General features: G+C 41.6%; 1 protein-coding gene across 1 annotated transcript in view; it reads right to left on the bottom strand.

Moving 5' to 3' along the window:
* The window catches only part of SPECC1 (sperm antigen with calponin homology and coiled-coil domains 1), a 308,899-nt gene extending 296,507 nt beyond the window's left edge, over positions 1–12,392 (bottom strand). The window contains exon 1 of the mRNA XM_064378212.1: positions 12,376–12,392. The gene's annotated coding sequence lies outside the window, so the exon portion shown is untranslated. The remainder of the gene's footprint in view (positions 1–12,375) is intronic.
* Between the last annotated feature and the right edge of the window lie 396 nt (positions 12,393–12,788).

The raw sequence follows: 12,788 nt of genomic DNA, 5'->3' as shown, positions 1-12,788 counted from the left end.
GAATTTACTATGGGAACTAATTACAAGGTTTAAGGCAGGACTAAAAAGCCAGTTGGGATGGTGAGCCAACCCAGAGATTCCCATGAAGCTGGAAGGATAAAGGAGGAGGGGGTATTATCAGAGGTCACAAGCCAGTGTCAGAGTCCTTGGCTGGAACTGGGACCACCTCAGAGACACTGTACAAAGCCGAAAACAAGGAGGGAAAACCCTGGCTTTTCCCTTCCTCCCACCTTTCAATCTCCCACTAGTGCTTCCTACTAGCCATACTTGGCCAGAGGCAGTTGGCAGGGGACACTGCAAAGTGAAGTTTGTAGGAATCCTCTCCCTCTGAGACAGAGAAATATGGAAGGGTAGAAAATGAGTCTGAGGGTAAAGAGAAAAAACTCTGAGTACTGTCTTATTTATCTTTTTTCTACAGTGCCTAATCTCTGTCTCTCAAAAAAGGCAATCAATTGAAAGAAACCAAAAATTCCAATTGAAATGCAAGAATGGAGTATAACTGGACTAGAGAGAAAAGAAAAACTTATTCCACATAGAGTAAACAAGAATGGATTCACAAAGGACAAGATGAACCAAAGTTATAGAAATAATGAGCAAAGATTTGCCAGAGAAATTAAAAAGTGGTAAAGTCAGCCACGCTGTACACCCTGAAGGCACAATAATGAAAGCACTTCAAGAAATGGCAAGATTTAAAGTCAAATTCTTTCAAATGCTTTCCCAGAATTTCTCAAGACAATTATATAGCTACCCCATTTTATTAAACTAATAAAACAGAAACTTATTAAACTTTCCCCTTGTATTAAATTAACATACGTCCTAATATCAAACGATTCTGGAATTCCTAGAGTAAAATCTATCTGGTCAAAGTTTATTACTCTTTTAATATTCTTCTGACCTCATTTTGATATTTTAGGATATCTGTATACATATCACATGTAAATTTGGTCTATAGTTTATATTTGTGGGCTTACACTGTTCTCTTTTTTTTTCATTTTTTAAAAATGTCTAACCCCCAGAATTCATATACTGCTCTCTATCACACTTTGTAAAATTCACTGAGATGCTTTCCATGTTTTTTTTTTTTAATTTTCTGACACATTTTAATAGCATAGGAGTTATCACCATCAACCTTGGATTATTTAAGCACTCACAATTCCATGTGTGGATTGTTCATTCAGTCTCTTTCTTGTCATTCCTGCTATCAGCACAGAACCCAATCTCGACTTTCCAGCTATATTGAGCTAAACTCTCACCTCATGGAATTTGCAGATGAGGTTCAAAAACACCTTTGCCTTGTCCTGCCTAACCCTCTCCCTGCTTCATTTAGACTTCATCTTCTTCTAGAAAGTCTTACCTGACATGCCCTGCTCCCAACCCCTGCTGCCCAAATCTGTGCTCTCCTGTGTCCTGGCCTGCCATCCTCTTCAGTAATTACCTGCTACCTCATGTGTCTCCTCACCCAGACATTAAGCTGAATAGACTGGATTTGCATCTTGTCCATCACTATAACCTCAGCACCTAGTACCTAGTAGGTACTTACCATGTATTCATTAGGAGAAAAATTAAGTCTAAGACTGTGGTTTAGAACATGGAACAGCAAACTACAGTCTGCAGCACAAATTCAGACCAAATGAAGAGACCACGTTCATTTCCATACCGCCCATGGCAGCTTTCACACTACCGGAGCAGAGCTGAGTAATTCCAAGGGAACACACAGCCCTGCAAAGCCTAAAATATTTACTCCATGGCTCTTCACAGAAAAAGTTTTCAGATCCCTCATTTAGAACTGTTGCTCATATGCAATTTCACTAAACCATGATTTGTTTTTTTGTTGGTTTTTCTTTTGGTGAAAAGAAATGAGCTGATCCAGAAAAGGTTGAAAAGAATGAATCATTACTGATGAGAGAGGGTGCACACAGTCTGTCAGTATCCTATTGCCGTGCTGACACCCATCCTATAGTGTCAGGAGACACAACAGCTACTACTGTGTTCTCAATGCTGAGTCCACCCACCCCAAAATTATGTCCAAGCAATCTTAAGAACATCATCACCATGCTTGTTTATTCTCAAGGCATTGCCTAACACACAGCAGGGGCTGGTCATAAAGTCAGATGATGCTAGTGGCCAGGAGGTCAAGAGAATGAGTGAGGACAGGAGGGTAGGCAGCCCAGGCCCTAGCTACAGCAGGAACTCACCCCTCAGTCACTCTAGCCAGGACTGAAATATCTTTCACTTTTCCAAAAGAGGTTAGGAATCTGGATATTTATGTGAAATATCTTGATTACTAAATGTTGTCAACAGACATGTCAAAAGGTAAAACTAAGTAAGTTCATGGGGCAGATTGATTATTCAGGTTATAGAATTAAGGATTCTTGTCCAACAAAGATACCAACCAAAAAGGTGACATATGACATATCGGGAGAAACTCTGTGCACTGTCAAAACATCAACAAGCAGCTACTGTGTAAGACATCCAATCAGAGATTCCAGTTGAAACATGGGGAAAGGGCACAAACAGGCAATTTATGTCAATGGAAACTCAAAAAGATAACAAGCATATATAAAGACATTCTCACATTCAGCAGTAAGCAGAGCGATGCACATAAAAAGAGGGAGACTGCTAAAGTCTAGAAAGCTGAATGATACCACGCACATTTGAAGATCAGGGCCTCTGGAATTCTTGCGTGCTGCTGGGGAAGGTAGTGGTGCAGCCACCCTTGAGAATGAACTGGCAGTACTTGGTTATATTAAGTACAGGCACATGCCATGACCAGACAGTCCTACTGCTGGGTCTAAATCCCAAAGAATTCTCATACAAGTCCATAAGGAGACATGTACAAGAGGTTCATTCAGCATTGCTGGGAGTGGGAATCAACCTGGGTGTCCATCTCCAGCAAACAAGATGGGCAAAATGTGGTAGATACTAAGACCAGAGAGTCACCAAGTAACAGGGATGGGTGGTAAGTGACAATGCTAAGATACAGAATAAAGGCTAGCACAGGACACCTTGCTATTCAAGGGTCACGTGTATACTGTTTTGTGTGCATATTTTTTTAATTTACATGAATTAAAATATATGCACAGAAAACAGTATACACGTGACCCTTGAACAGCACAGGTTTGAACTGCATGTGTCCACTTATATGTGGATTTTCTTCTACCTCTGCTACCCCTGAGACAGCAAGACCAACCCCTCTTTTTCTTCCTCCTCCCACTCAGCCTACTCAACATGAAGGCGACAAGGATGAAGACCTTTATGATAATCCACTTACAAGTAACTAATAAAAAGTATATTTTCTCTTCCTTATGATTTTCTTAGTAAGATTTTCCTTTCTCTAGCTTACATTATTGTAAGAATACAGTATATAACACACATCACACACAAAATAAGCATTAATTGGCGTTTATGTTATGGGTAAGGCTTCTAGTCAATAGTAGGCTGTCAGTAGTTAAGTTTTGGGAGAGTCAAAAGTCATACACAGATTTTCAACTGTGCAGGGAATCAGTTCCCCTAAGCCCCTCATTATTCAAGGGTCAACTGTATATACACAAGAGCATTATATGAACCTCACTGGAGCAGCTGTCTGTGGGGAAAAGAGAATGGGAGGGGGACAAAATGTAATAAATAGATGAACCAACAAACGCATGAGCAAGCAAAACTACAGAGGGGCTTGCATGCGCCAATGATGATAAAGGGCTAAGAATGAGAATATAATTAATTCAATTGCTCACACCTGAGGTCTAAAAACAGGCAAAGGGAGGAAACTAAATACAGGCCTATGGCTAGATACAACCTGTACAGTTAGAAAAGATGATTTGACAATCTAAGCCCACACTCAGGTTGAATGAAATTGAAAAGCCTTTCAAACTAAAACATTTAATAACACCATCTGGGCCGGGCGTGACGGCTCGCGTCTGTAATCCCAGCACTTTGGGAGGCCGAGGCAGGCAGATCACCTGAGGTCAGGAGTTTGAGACCAGCCTGCCCAACATGGCAAAACCCCATCTCTACTAAAAATACAAAAAAATAGCTGGGTATGGTAGCAGACGCCTAAAATCCTGGCTACTTGGGAGGCTGAGGCGGGAGAATCACTTGAACGTGGGAGGTGCAGGTTGCAGTTAGTCGAGATTGTGCCATTGTACTCCAGCCTGGATGACAAGAGCGAAACTCCATCTCAAAAAAAAAAAAAAAATCATGGTTTACCCATCTGGCAACTTAGATTTCAGGAGGGTTCCCACCATCTAAGCTGTAAAGAGGGACACACTGTGCTTAAATTATTGTGTGGTTTATGCTGAACTAATTTTCTTCAGGGAGTGTGGAATGTGGTATGTGCTGGGCAGAGGGGGCCTATATGACCAGTCCCTGATAAAAACCCTGGGCGTTGGGTCTCTAATGAGTTTCTCTGGTAGACGGCATTTCACACACATTGTCACAGCTCCTTGGTAGGGGAGTTAGCAGGGGAGTGAGGCACATCCTGTGTGACTACACTGAGAGATGATGCTTGGAAGCTTGTGCTTGGCATCCTTTGGACTTGGCCCCATGCACCTTTCCCTTGGCTTTCCCTTTGCTGATTGTGCTTTGTATCCTTTCACTACAATAAATTACAGCCATGAGTACACCACATGCTGCTGAGTCTTCCAAGTGAACCACCAGATCTGAGCATGGTCCTGGGGGTCCCCAACACTAAAATAAATTATAAAAGAAAGGACTGGGCATGGTGGCGCATGCTGGTAATGCCAGTGCTTTGGGAGGCCAAGGCAGGAGAAACATTTAAGTCCAAGAGTTTAAACTTACAATGAGGTATGATCGCCCCAATACACTCCAACCTGGGAGTGAGCAAGACCTTTCCTCTAATATGTGTGTGTGTGTGTCTGTATGTGTGTATATATATATAGTATTGGAGGTTGGACCAAGATAATAAACTAATCACATACTTCTGCCTTCCAAGTGTCTTAAAATTCAACAGAATGGCAGGAATATTTTTAAAACACTAAATCAAAAGAAACCTGGAAAACAAGAAAGTGTGCCAATGGCCAAATAAAATGTCTAGAAAATTTCTGAAACGTAAAAAGTACTTGGAACCAGATTACCTGAGCAAACCACAGCCCAATATGAGCTTGGGAGGAGGCTGTCATGCAGTGGGAAATGGTAACAGGTTTCTGGTAACAGGCTTCTAACAGCAGACAGAAAGAAGAGCAGAGGTGGAATCTGACAAGATGATTAACTGGGGAACTGCAATCAGAATGGCCAGGACTGTTGGACCCTTCTCCACAACCAACCCCCTCACCAGGAACACACACTCCACTTGGCAGCCCACCACAGCTCTTCAACAATCACAAGAGGCAGGGCATGGCTAAGAAGAGACAGTAAACAGGAATTCTCAAACTTCAAAGACACACGAAGAATCACGAAGTTTTTATTCAATATCATGAAATGGGGACACTGAATCAACAGAACACACACATACCCAAGCAAAGATAATTACGAGAGCACATAGAAGAAATTATTAGGTATTCTTGGGAAGATCTGAGGGGACATTATGTCTATAAAGAGCAAGCAGTTGGTATGTGATGATCTCTAAGATATACTGTGAAATAAAAACACATTATTATAGAGAATAATGCTACTATTTGTGCAAAAAAGGAGGAATAGAGAATCTGATTCATATTTGCTTGTATTTGCATGAAGAAACTTTGGAAGGATACATAAGAAACTAATAACAATGGTTACCTGCTTGTAAGGCAAGAGAAGTAAGAAGATAGGAATGGTGGGGATGCCTTTCATTTACGCCTTTTTTTTTTTTTTTTTTTTTTTTGAGACAGAGTCTCACTTGTTGCCCAGGCTGGAGTGCAGTGGTGTGATCTCGGCTTACTGCAACCTCCACCACGGTTTTGCAATTCTCCTGCCTCAGCCTCCCGAGTAGCTGGGACAACAGGCGCACACAGCCATGCCTGGCTAATTTTTTGTATTTTAGTAGAGATGGGGTTTCACTGTGTTGCCCAGGCTGGTCTCCAACTCCTGAGCTCAGGCAATCCACCCTCCTCGGCCTCCCAAAGTGCTGGGATTACAGGTGTGAGCCACCGTGCCTGGCTTTTTACACCTTTTTAATACAATCTGGTTTTGAACACTGATTATCTTATCTATTTCCAAAGTTAAATGTTTAAAAGTAGAGACCCGGAAAGTTAAAAATATGATAATCAATATTTAAAAACACTCAAAAAACAAACAAACAAACAAAAACACTCAAGAGATGGACTAAAGAGTTCACTGAATAAATCTAAATATTAGATTGGCGACCTGCAAAATCAGGTCAAGGGACATCCCAGAATGCAGCCCATAAAGATAAAAAGACAGAGCATTTGAGCTGGGCACAGTGGCAGGGGACTCGCTTGAGTCCAAGAGTTCCAGGTCACAGTGAACCACACCATTGCACCCCAGGCCTGGGCAACAGAGCAATACCCTGTCTCTTAAAAAAAAAAAAAAATTAATTAATTTAATTTAAAAAGACAGAACATTTGACAGAAAATAAATGCTTATTTTAAGAAACATGAAAGATAAATCAAGATATTCTCATTCCCAAGTAATAATAATTCCAAAAGCAGAAAATAGAATAGAGGCAAGGAAACACTCAAAACTTCTCCAGTGCCACAGAAATGTGTATTAATCTTTAGAATGAAAGGTACTACCAAATGTTAAACAGGAAGAACAAAAAAGATCCACTCTTAGGCTGGGTTGTGCTGGTTGGGTCTGTTGGCTCATGCCTGTAATCTCAGTACTTTGTTAGGCAGAGGTGGGCAGATCATCTGAGGTCAGGAGTTCAAGATCAGTCTGGCAAACATGGTGAAACCCTGTCTCTACTAAAAATACAAACATTAGCCAAGCGTGCTGGTACACACACCTGTAATTCCAGCTACTTGGGAGGCTGAGGCAGGAGAATCACTTGAACCTGGAAGGTGGAAGTTGTAGTGAGTCAAGATTATGCCACTTTCCAGCCTGGGTAACAGACCAAGACTCTGTCTCAAAAAAAAAAAAAAAAAAAGAGAAAAAGAAAAAGATCCACTCCCAGACAAACAGTAGTTAAATTTCAGAATACCAAGGAAAAAGAATAAAAATTGTAAAGCTTCAGAGAAAAGAAACAGGCTAACTACAAAGAAAGAAGAATCAGAGTGCATGGACTTCTTCCTAGAGACCAGCAGATAACAAAGTAGTACCTTCAAAATTCAGAAGGTTTTAAGGTAGAATCCTATACCTAGCCAAGAATATTCACCTGGAAAAGCAAAATAAAAAACATTTTTTAAATATGCAAGGGTTCAGAAAGTGTACCACTCACAGAATTTCTGAAAACAAAACAAAATAAACACTTTTAGTCCTTACTCACTAAGCAAAACAAAGAAGACAAAAGCATCAATGATGAGCAAATAATCAGAAAAATTTACAGTTTACCTAAATAACTGTTTATGCATAATGTATGAAAACCCAGAACTTTAATATGATCTTAACATGAGACAGAATTAAAATCATGCAAGATTCTGTTTTGCTTTACTCATGGAGAGTTCACATAAACAGATTATCTTTTAACAGCAAGAGAAAAAACTGTTTAGATATGTGTGAAAAACTAAGGGTACCAAAAGAACGCAAATTCATTTATCATCAGGAAAATCCAAATTAAAACCACAAAATCTATCAGAATACTAAAAGGGAAAAGACAGAAATTACCAAGAGTAGGCAAGAATGTGGAGCAACCACATTTACTCTGGGATAAATAAGTTGGTGCAACCACTATTGAAAACTGTTTGCTAGTATCTACTAAAACTGAGCATATGCAGTCTATGACCAAGCAATTCCACTCCCAGATACACACTCAACAGAAATGCATATACTCTCTCAACGAAAGACATGTACTTGAGTGTTCATGCACTCACTATTCATATAGTCCAAAACTGCAAACAACCAACTGCCAAAGTTAAATGTGTATCTACATTAGGGATATACACAATGGCATGGCATATATACAGCAGTGAGAATGAAATGAGCTGGGCACAGTGGCTCATGCTTGTAATCTCAGTACTTTGGGAGACCAAGGCAGGCAGATCACTTGAGCTCAGAAGTTTCAGACCAGCCTGGCCAACATGGTTAAATCCCAACTCCACTAAAAATACAAAAATTAGCTGGGCATGGTAGCACAGGCCTGTAATCCCAGCTACTCAGGAGGCTGAGATGGGAGAATTGTTTAAACCCAAAAGGCAGAGGTTGCAGCAAGCTGAGATTGCATCACTGCACCCCAGCCTGGGCGATAGAGTGAAACTCTGCCTCAAAAAAAAAAAAAAAAAAAAAGCAAGCAAGCAAGCAAGACAAGAAAAGAAATCAAAAACATAAAGTAAGATAGCAGGAATAAACTCCAAAATATCAGTAATAAAAATAAATATAAGTGGGCTAAAGCCACCTATTAAAAGACTAGGATTTCACACCCATAAGGATGGCTGCTATCAAAAAATAAGAGAGAGAATAACAAATGTCAGCAAGGATGTAGAAAAATTGCAATTCTCATGCATTGCTGGTAAGACTATAAAATGGTCAGCCTCTGTGGAAAAAAGTAAGCTGGGTCATCAAAAAATTAAAAATAGGAGTACTACTTGATCCAACAATTCTATTTCTGGGTATATACTCAAATAATTGAAAGCAGGGTCTGAAAGCAGGGTCTTGAAGAAATATTCATTTACGCATGGTCATGGCAGCATTATTCATAATAGCTATGATGTGGAACCAACACAAATATCCATTGATAAATATATGGATAAGCAAAATGTGGTATATACATTCAATAGAATATTAGTTAGCAATAAAAAGGAAGAAAATTCTGACACATGCTACAACATGGATGAACCTTGAGGGCATTATGTTAAACGAAATAAGCCAGTCATAAAAAGAAAAATACTATATGAGGTACTATATTAGATACTCATGCAAGGTACCTAAAATAGGCAAATTCATAGAGACAGAAAGCAGAATGGTGGTTGCCAGGGGCTGGAGTAATAGATACAGAACTTCAATTTGGTCAGGTGAAAAAAATCTGGAGATTGGTTGCACAACAATGTGCACACACTTAACATTGGTGAACTGTACACTTAAAAGTGGTAAATGGTAAAAAAAAAAAAAAAGACGATAAATTTTATTTTACCACAATATTTATTAAAAACAAAGATTAATTAAACAAAATCCAGCTATAAGCTAATGGTAACAGTAACAATTAAACAAGACACAGAAAACTGGAAATAAGTGAATAGAATAAGATATGCCACATAAATGCTAACAAAAAGCAAGTATAGCAATATAAAAGGAATGAGTAACAAAAATAAAGATGGCTGGTTTATTCTCAAAAGGTACAACTCACCAGGAAGAACTGTGAACCTTTAAGCATGTAAAACAGCTTCAAAAATATAACATTTAAAGAAAGAAACATATATCAAACATAGAAACAGAACAAAAAAACTCTACAAGAATCATAATGGAGGTCTTTAATACAACTCTCCAATTCAACAGGTCAAACAGAGAAAATAATAAGTTAAGGATGCAGAAAACATGAATTATAATTAATAAACTTGAGATGAATATAGAACTGTATACCCAATATACTAAGGATACAGGGAACAGTCATGACTGACAGTGGACTGTAAATTAATTTCTATTTTTAATCTTTGTTTTTCTTTCAGCACTCTGGCAGAATAGAGATCCCAAAACCTTGCAGCTACAAAACATCTTTTTAAAATGCTAGAAAAGAAAAAATATATATAAATAACTCTGAAATCAATAGAAGAAAGAAACACGGCGAAACCAAAACTCAAGAACACAGGGAGAATAAAGGCATTTTCAGATATTACAAAAATAGAGAATTTGTCATCACTGAAGTAATTTCCAAAGAATGTATTTGAGGGAGAAGGAAAATGTTCCAGAGAAAAGTATCTGTGATACAAGAAGGAATGGAAAGCGAAGAAAATGGTAAACAGGTAGATAAAGCTAATAAATGTTGACCTAGAAAATTACCAAAAAAATAGTAATAATGTCTCATTGGCAGGGTTAAAGTAAAAATACAGCAAAGGCCAAATGTGAGGTAAGGGGAATGAAAGAATTAGAAATCTTTGCCTTGTTCAGAAGGACTAACTGATTAAATAAATGAGTCAAGTTTTCTGTTCAAACCGCTAAAACTTGAACAAAATAAATTCAAATCAAATAGAAAGATAAAGAACAGAAATTAACGACATAGAAAAATTAAAATCAATAGAATTAATCAATGAATCCTGGTTAATAAAAGCTGGTTCTTTGAAAGGATTAATAAAATAATCATTAAGCAAGTCTGACCAATAAAAAAGATAAAAGGTACCGAAAAAGTACTGCATCAGAAAGAGAACATACAGATATGGAAGAGTTTGTTGTCTTACAACAGAATACTATATAGGACATTATACTAGCATATATTAAATTTACTTTGAAGAAATAGAAAATTGAGAAAAATAAATTATCATGAAAAAAATGAAAAGGTAATTAAATACTGATGTTAACTTCCTAAAAAAAACACCAGCAACAGTGCAGGCAGTCTGCAGTCAAGTTGTGCCAAACTTGAGGGAACAGGTAATTCGTCTATTCCAGAGCATGGAAAATGATGGAAAGTTTCCCAATTTAATCAGAGAGGACAGCCTAATCCTAATTATGAACACAGACAAAAACCGGGTAAGTTAAATGCCAATCTCAGATACCAAAACCCTAAATAAAATGCTAGCTCATTGATGTGAACAGACAATCCAAAAGTGCATTTTAAATTAGCCTAGGGTTTTAGAGAAAGAAAATCTAGCAACATGACCACTTATGTTAACAATTTTAAGACGAAAATCTATGCCACACAAAAGCATTTGGGGGGAAAAAACCAACACCCACCCCTGACTTTTCAAACTTTTAGTAATTAGGCATAAACAAAAAAGTACTTAATGGAATAGAATACACTCGGTGAAGATACAGGGGGAATGCTCCCTAAAAACAGGCCCGAGACCAGGAGTCCTATTTAACCTTAATAGTCAACACTGCAGCGAGAGTAATCCGTGGAAGACAAGAAATAAAGTACAAAGGTGCGAGATACCTGTTAACAGACAGTAAGATCACCCATTTGGAAGAGGCAAACCAATCAACTGAAAAACTATTAAAACTGAGACAGGATTTAGTATGGAGGCTCAGCTTCAGCTGTAGTTTGGGCTACCAAATTCAGCTCGCTTGCTTGGAGAGTTAATCCTGCAAAGCTAATTTCTGTTGAGGTATTAGGATTGACAAGCCTTTGCTCTTCCCTCCTCCCCCATCTTCAACACTGAAAGAACACGGTGTTTGAAACTGGATAACAGAATCTTTCCAAAACAAAACTTGTCCTTAAGAGCTGAGTTGTGTCCCTACTCAGAAAACACTTTATCTGCTGCCTGCAGCTCCTACACTTACTGGTGGATAAGCCTGTCACCAGCTCCGCGTAATTCTTCCTGCAGAGGGCAAGGAAGAACACCTTCACAGGAAGATTTTTTTCCCAACTGTATGCCGTTTATTACATAAACCTACATGCTGGCAAATGGGGCTCCAGCAAAATAAAATATTCAGAGTCAAACTTCCTTAAAAAAAAAAAAAAAAGTAAGCACAGAACACTAATTTTTTTGCACAGACGCTGGGGAAGGAGGTCGTTACTGCCGCACGCCCGCAGGTCCGCACCACCGGGACACCCCACGGGCACCGCGCGCTCCCCCGGGCCCGCGAGGTGCACTGCGCCGCGGTGCCCCAGCTGACCCGGGATGCGCAGCCTGCGCCCTTCTCCGGCCACCCCGGCCAGGAAGGGGCGAGAGCGCAGTGGACGCCGAGGGCCAAGGGCTTCCCGGTCCCCTGCACCACGCAGCACCCCAGGGCAGCACCAGGGAGGGTGCGAGAGGCTCCCGGCACCCAGGAGCCGGGGCCAGGCATGCCCGCGCACCTGTCCCACCGCGGCTGGGGTGGCCTCCAGGGCCGCAGCTGTCGGGAGCCACCTGGCCCTCAGTCCCGGGTCCCTGCGACAACCGTCAGGCACGGAGGAGAGGAGGCGGCCACCTGCCGCGGCCACCTGCGGCACCGGTCCCTCCGCTCTGGGTCGGGCAGGACGGGACAGGACGTCCCTCCTGGGCTGGGGACAGGACCCGCACCGAGGACACCGGGGCCCCGCGGCAAAGACGCAGCGTGCCTCCCCAGAAAGGCAGTCCCGTGCCCCCGCGACGGACTGCCGGACCCCCGCGCTCGCCCACCCACCCCTGCAAACCACGCAGCTGAGGCGCAGAGAGCCGGCTGGCGGGCTGGCAGGCAGGCGGCGCGGCTCCTACTCACCGGCCCTGCTGGCTCAGCGCCGCAGCTCGCAACCGCCGCAGCTCCGGACGCTCACTGATGCTCAGGAGAGGGACCCGCGCTCCGCCGGCGCCTCCCGCCAGCGCCTCCCGCCAGCGCCGCCAGGGGGACGAGCGCGAGCCGCGCGGGGCTCGCTGGGAGCTGTAGTCCCGGCACTGCCGCCGGCACTTCCGCCTGCGCCATCCTCCTTCCGCTGGCGGCTGGGGGCGCCTTTCTTCCGGCGCTCCGGGACCCCTCTCCTTAGCTGCTCATCCTCCGGTCGCAGATAATCGATGTTGAGGCGCCCCAGGCCAGACCTGGGCCCCATCTCCGCACTCTAGACCGGCGGTTTTCTAAGGGTGGTGCCGGGACCAGCAGCTTCAGCCTCATCTGGGAACCGAGAAAATGCAGTCTTC

The sequence above is a fragment of the Aotus nancymaae genome, unplaced genomic scaffold (assembly GCF_030222135.1).
Source record: "Aotus nancymaae isolate 86718 unplaced genomic scaffold, 86718_ANA_hifiasm-v0.15.2.pri h1tg000018l, whole genome shotgun sequence".
In the NCBI taxonomy this organism is placed as follows: Eukaryota; Metazoa; Chordata; class Mammalia; order Primates; family Aotidae; genus Aotus; species Aotus nancymaae.
This window is presented reverse-complemented; position numbering and strand designations above follow the sequence as displayed.